The sequence below is a fragment of the Schistocerca serialis genome, chromosome 2, assembly GCF_023864345.2.
Source record: "Schistocerca serialis cubense isolate TAMUIC-IGC-003099 chromosome 2, iqSchSeri2.2, whole genome shotgun sequence".
Taxonomy (NCBI): Eukaryota; Metazoa; Arthropoda; class Insecta; order Orthoptera; family Acrididae; genus Schistocerca; species Schistocerca serialis.
In genome coordinates, this window is record NC_064639.1 from 1,137,313,407 (window position 1) to 1,137,319,406 (window position 6,000).

The 6,000-nt window shown below is 37.0% G+C and overlaps 1 long non-coding RNA gene across 1 annotated transcript in view; it reads right to left on the reverse strand.

The window, feature by feature from the left end:
• Positions 1 to 4,777, reverse strand: part of LOC126458601 (uncharacterized) — a 68,088-nt gene extending 63,311 nt beyond the window's left edge. Inside the window, exon 1 of the long non-coding RNA XR_007585666.1 lies at positions 4,706 to 4,777. This is a non-coding gene — a long non-coding RNA (uncharacterized LOC126458601). The remainder of the gene's footprint in view (positions 1 to 4,705) is intronic.
• Positions 4,778 to 6,000: the final 1,223 nt, after the last annotated feature.

Below are 6,000 nucleotides of genomic sequence, written 5' to 3' on the forward strand. Positions count from 1 at the left end.
TATTTACATATATTAATTATGGAATAGATGTATGGGGATGTGCTGCTGATAGTCACATGAACAGAATCCTAACACTGCAGAAAAGAGCAATCAGGACCATGCACCGACTAGGATACAGAGATTCTTGTAGGGAAACCTTTGTACAAGGTAAATATCTAACAGTATATTCCTTGTATCTGTACAAACTAATAACATTCTTTGTGGACCTTAAAAATAATGAAACTAAGTGCTCCAATGTGCATACCCATAATGCAAGACAAAAAGATTGCTTCTTCAGAAAGAGAACTAAACCAAAGACAACAGATCATAGTCCTTGGATTAATGGCCAGATATGATTTAACAAACTGCCAAATGCTATAAGATGCCACAGAGGTAAAGTATTCAAAAGGGAATTAAAATCATTCTTAACTCTCAAATGTTTGTACTCACTGAATGGATACTGATATTAAAATGTAGCTATTCTTAAATGTAGGCCTAACTCTTCTATCTATACAATGTACTTTCTGACATGATTGTAATGTATATTATTTTTGTAACAACATGCTGTAAATGCAAATACCTATACTATGTAACAACTGTATGTTGCATTATGAAGTTCTATACCATATATTGCCAAGTGCATACAAAAATTGTATAAAAATGCTATGACGTTTGCAAAAGTCACCAATTGGTGACTATATGCAAAAAAAGATAACAAATAAAGAATAAATAAATAAATAAATAAGCCTCTATCAGTACAGGAGGATCAGCAGCTTATGGCAACACTAAACAGCAGAATGGAAGCTGGAACCAATTGTTTGAGTTGAGTTACAAATTGCAATAAATGATACATTTACTGGAATAAAAATTTTTACAATGCATCACAAATCACAATTTGAGTCTCAAAATTCAACTTGTGGTTAAATAAGCAACTGCTTAAACTAGATCAAATATGTTAACTGCTGTAAAAGCCAGGCTCACAAGGAATTTAAACCCTTTAAGAATTTAAAGGCAACTTAAAAACTGTTTAAACACAACTCTTAACAATGAGAGCATTTTTAAAAACCCAGTTTAATGGTAGTCAGATTAAAATTCAAAACAGAACTTCAAAATGTAACTGTCAATTATACAAAACAGTATTAAAAAACCAAACATTGAAGAAAGATAGCTTCCCTTAAATAGTTCCAGTTTTGGGTCCCAGACAAACTTGATTAAAACCTGGCTGCTATTAAACATCCAGCTAGTTCTATTATACATACGGATGAGTTACATATACAGGGTGACAATTATTGAACTATATCGTATAAAATCATCATAACTTCTGACCAGTTTGCGTTAGGACATTAAAACTGCATGGCTGGCTGCAGGTCATGATGGGAATTATTTGTGCATGGATGGTTTCGTTTAGTGACGAAGCCCACTTTCATTTGGATGGGTTCGTCAATAAGCAAAATTGGCGCATTTGAGGGACTGAGAATCTGCATTCTGCAATTGTGAAGTCTCATCAATCTCAACAAGTGACTGTGTGATGTGCAATGTCCACTCACAGAATAATCAGTGCAATATTCTTTGATGGCACGGTGACTACCGAACAGTATGTGAAGGTTTTGGAAGATGATTTCATCCCCATTATCCAAAGTACCCTGATTTTGACACGATGTGGTTCATGCACGACGGAGCTAAACCCCATCGAATCAGGAGAGTGTTTGATGTCCTGGAGGAGCACTTTGGGGACCGCATTCTGTCTCTGGAGTACCCAGAGGCCACTGGCATGGACTTCAATTGGCCAGCATATTCTCCGGATCTGAACATGAGTGACTCCTTTTTATGAGGCTATATTAAAAACAAGGTGCAATAGCACCAAAACCATAGCTGAGCTGAAAACTGCCATTCAGGAGGTCATCAACAGCATCGATGTTCCGACACTTCAGCAGGCCATGTAGAATTTCACTATTCGTCTGTGCCAGACCATTGCCAATGATGGCAGGTTTATCGAACATGTCATAATCTAAATCCAAACATCCATAGTTCAATAACTGTCATCCTGTAGATTACATCAAACAGAACCACAGTTTAAACATTTAGCTGAAACAGTTCGCTATTAGATACAAGACATAGTATGTTAATGTTGGATGTGAATATGTGCACCCATTAACATGGTTCATTCACTGCAAGGTGTAAGCTGACTACTAAAGGCCAGTTCAACTGCCAAACAAGTTGTAACAGTTTTCAGCGACCTAAAACATCTCAGTCACTGTGGCTAAGCAAGGGCAGAATTCACAGTACATCAGCTTACAATATGTTTCACATTTACTTGTGGGGTCATGTCATAATGTACTGTCTCCAAAATGTGAGAACTCACACATTCCAAAACGCCAAATGTGTACTCTGCCCGACAGGACATGGGCCTGCCTCCACTGCTGTCGGCCTTACCTTGTACACCCCCCCCCCCCCCCCCCACCAAGTCAATAACCCTGAACTCAGGTCACAGCAAACTTCCTTGACCCATCTTGGAGCTACGCAATATTGCTGTTTCCACCACAGGAATCATACACCATCTTTGCCCAGTGACTAAGAAAATCAGAGTGGTGCCAACTTAGTTGCATAAAAACAAAATAGTGTCACCCTTGACACATACTCCTCCCCCACCTCTGATTTGATGGCATGCTGCTAAACAATCCAATCAGTCTTTTATTTCGTAAAGGTGAGCTCTTACTTCTCTTCCGTTATGAAGATCAATCAACAAAATGGTTACTGGGGTTAGAAACTTACTAATTTGGAAGAACCCTTTGAAGTTGGGTGACAGCTTCTTTGTGATTTTTTCAGTGGTTTTATTCATAGCCTAAACATTCTTAACAAAAACTTATTTCTCAGTTTGGTAGATATTTTGCTGCTTCCCCACATTGTACTTAGTTTCCATTTGGTGGGCTTTTTCAATATTTCTCTTAGCCCTTCTCTACTGAGTAAGCACGAGCTGAGTATTGCTCCTCTCGGGCAAAAGGTCACCAACTGACAATAAGCTACTTGTCAGACATGACCTGAGAAAAATTGACAAGATGGTAGCCTACAATAAAGGAGTTGGTTTAGTAATTGCTAAGGACACCAATACAAGATTTAGTGTGTATCATGATACAGTAACAAAGGGAAGGAGAAGGAAGAATTTCTGGCTTCCACTAATCTGTACCTACTGAATGAAGGGAATCATAGACCACTTCTGAAAAATAGTGAAGGAAATAGCAATATTGATTTAAATATGGCCACCTATCATCTACTGTTGATGCTAAACCAATGGATGTGTGATGAAGAAGAAGAGAGTTGCTCCAACCACAAGATTATTACTTTTTGCAAAGGAGTTGCCCAATGGTATATACTGGAAACCTGAGAGACTTTGAAGGGTACTTGTTGGAAGACTTAAGCAAAAATATTTACCAAATACAATGTACACAACTTAAAAACAAACAGACCAGAATTTGGCAGTAAAAGTTCAAGAGGAGACAAATACTGAAAATCTTATCACAGAATTTCAATAAGTTCTAGATACACAGTGTAATAAAGTGTTTAAGATACAAAATTGGCTGAGCTAGAGGACTGGGAGAGAATCTGTCCCCTGGTGGACATCTGAATTAACTGCATGGGGGAGGGATCACAACACACTAAGGTGAATTTATCAAGTGACTGCGCAGCTGAGTGAGTTATGATGGCAACAATATTGCAAAGAAAAAGAGGGAATATAGCACAACTCTACTGAAAACAAAAATGCAGTCCTGCAAGGAATACTGTAGCTTGACCCCAACAAATAATGCTTCAAACACAGTCTATCAAATCGCATCACGGAAAATCAGAAATAATACTCCAACTCTAAGGCAAGTAATAACATGGCAACAACTGATTTAACAGTAACTGCCACACACAAGCTCAAATATTTTGTGTCTGAGGATGATCAAACTCAAGAAATGGAACACCATAAACTATTAAGATCTCGATGCTACAAACCACAGACAGAAATAGACGAAATAATAACAGACTTTGCCTGCAAACAAGACTCCTGCTGAAAATTGTATAGCGTCTGGTAAAGAAAACAGCATGTAAGTGTCGTAATTTCATCCCACCTACCTTCTGTATATGGAGGGAAAAGCTCTGGAAAAGCTATTAATTAACAGAATTGCGAATCATGTCTTCTCTAAGGATCTCCTAAACAATAATCAGTATGGATTTACTCCACAGAAAGGGATAGTTGATGCATTGTTGGCTATTAATAACTTTGTAGAGGTGTGCATATCATAAGGACAGTATGTAATAATGGCCAGTCTTGATGTTAAGGGAGATTTTGTTGCAGATTGGTGTCCAGCATCCTTAAAGCACTACTAGAATGTAAATGTCCTACGAACTTATGCAATCTAGCTAAAAATTATTTCGGTGACAAAATAGCAAAGTTGGCACTAACAGCAAAGAACTGAATTTTATTTGATCCTGTAGGATAACATAGTGTACAGCGCATATATATATATATATATATATATATATATATATATATATATATATATATATATATATATATATATTTTACACGTCAAAAATACAAAAACCTTCATTATCAAATACATCATAACTACAGACCAGATTATATGCATCTTAAAAACCTTCAAATATGCATGAAAGATGCTTAAATATGCATGAAAAGTGTCGAACAATGCAAGATCAAATAATGAAAAACGATGGTACTTACTGCGTGCATTATATCTCGAACTTGTGCATATTAATTACGAGAAAGAGCGCCGGCCATGCGAAAAATCGGTACATTTAGAATGCCGATATCATTTTCTGAATACTTTTTTGTCGATGTTAGGAAGGGGGCCTTTCTGGGATTATTTTCTAAAAATTTGCAAACTGTGGACGCATACTATGTTTCAAGAATTGTTCCTTCTTTGCTATTGTTGTCGGTAATTTGCGGATGCGAGTGAGTCTCAGCGAGATACGTCGCACGCACAGAGGCAAGCCCAAAAACTCAGTAATATTTTATTTAAAAAACAACACACAATCACGAATTTTTTAAACAGCATTAATTTTTAATTAATCCTATTGTACCGGAGCATCGTTTACAATTTATTTTACATTTTTCTTCTATTGTAAATATAAACGACCAAGTACTGTTCCAAATGTTCGGCAGTAAGATTGTGCCTTCGATCACTCAACACATTTTTATAAACAGAAAAGGACCGTTCTACATCAACTGAGGTAACTGGGCAATATTTAAATTTGGGTGCTATGTTGGCACTTATTGTTTCTGGTAAAAGTTCACCTAACCCATTCATTAACAAAGCTATCAATTTGGCACAAGGGTTCAAAGCCTGGGTTATTCTTGATAATGTTTTCAAAATTTTCCTTAAGTTTTCTTGGGAATGCCTCCAGCAAAGAGGAGTTCACTAGATTAATTTTATTCATTAACATAATTGATTCATTCAACGCCAAACATTGGGTTTCAAGATTTTTAATACTTGCAGGTATATGAAAAATATGAGTGCTAATCACCGCAATGTCTTTTCTAATATGGAATCATTAAAAGCTTCCTTGCACTGGCAAACTGCCAAAGCCTCTGCTGTTCTGCTCTATCGAAGTCGTTTTACCTCTCTAATGGCCTCGAAATGTTCCTTGTAAAACGACACAGCTTCGACCCAGTACCCAACGGGCAACGAATTACCGCGGATCGGGAAGTAGTTATTCGTTGTAGCCTGTAGGTCTTCATCTGAGCAGGAGCCTCTAGAAACATTTTCATTATGAATGAAATCAGTATATTTACATTCACAAACGTGGAACGTACTTCTTTAGCAAGGCGTTGTACTCCATGAGCAAAGCACATCATATGAATCAAACTGGGATAAAATACTCGGAGGACTTCTCCTGCTTTGATCGTATAGGGAGCATCATGTGAAATAAAGACAAACACCTTTACAGCTGCAGAAGATTCTGGAAGTATTTTTCTAATATTCTCATTCACAAATCTGGCGATCGTAAAATGATTTA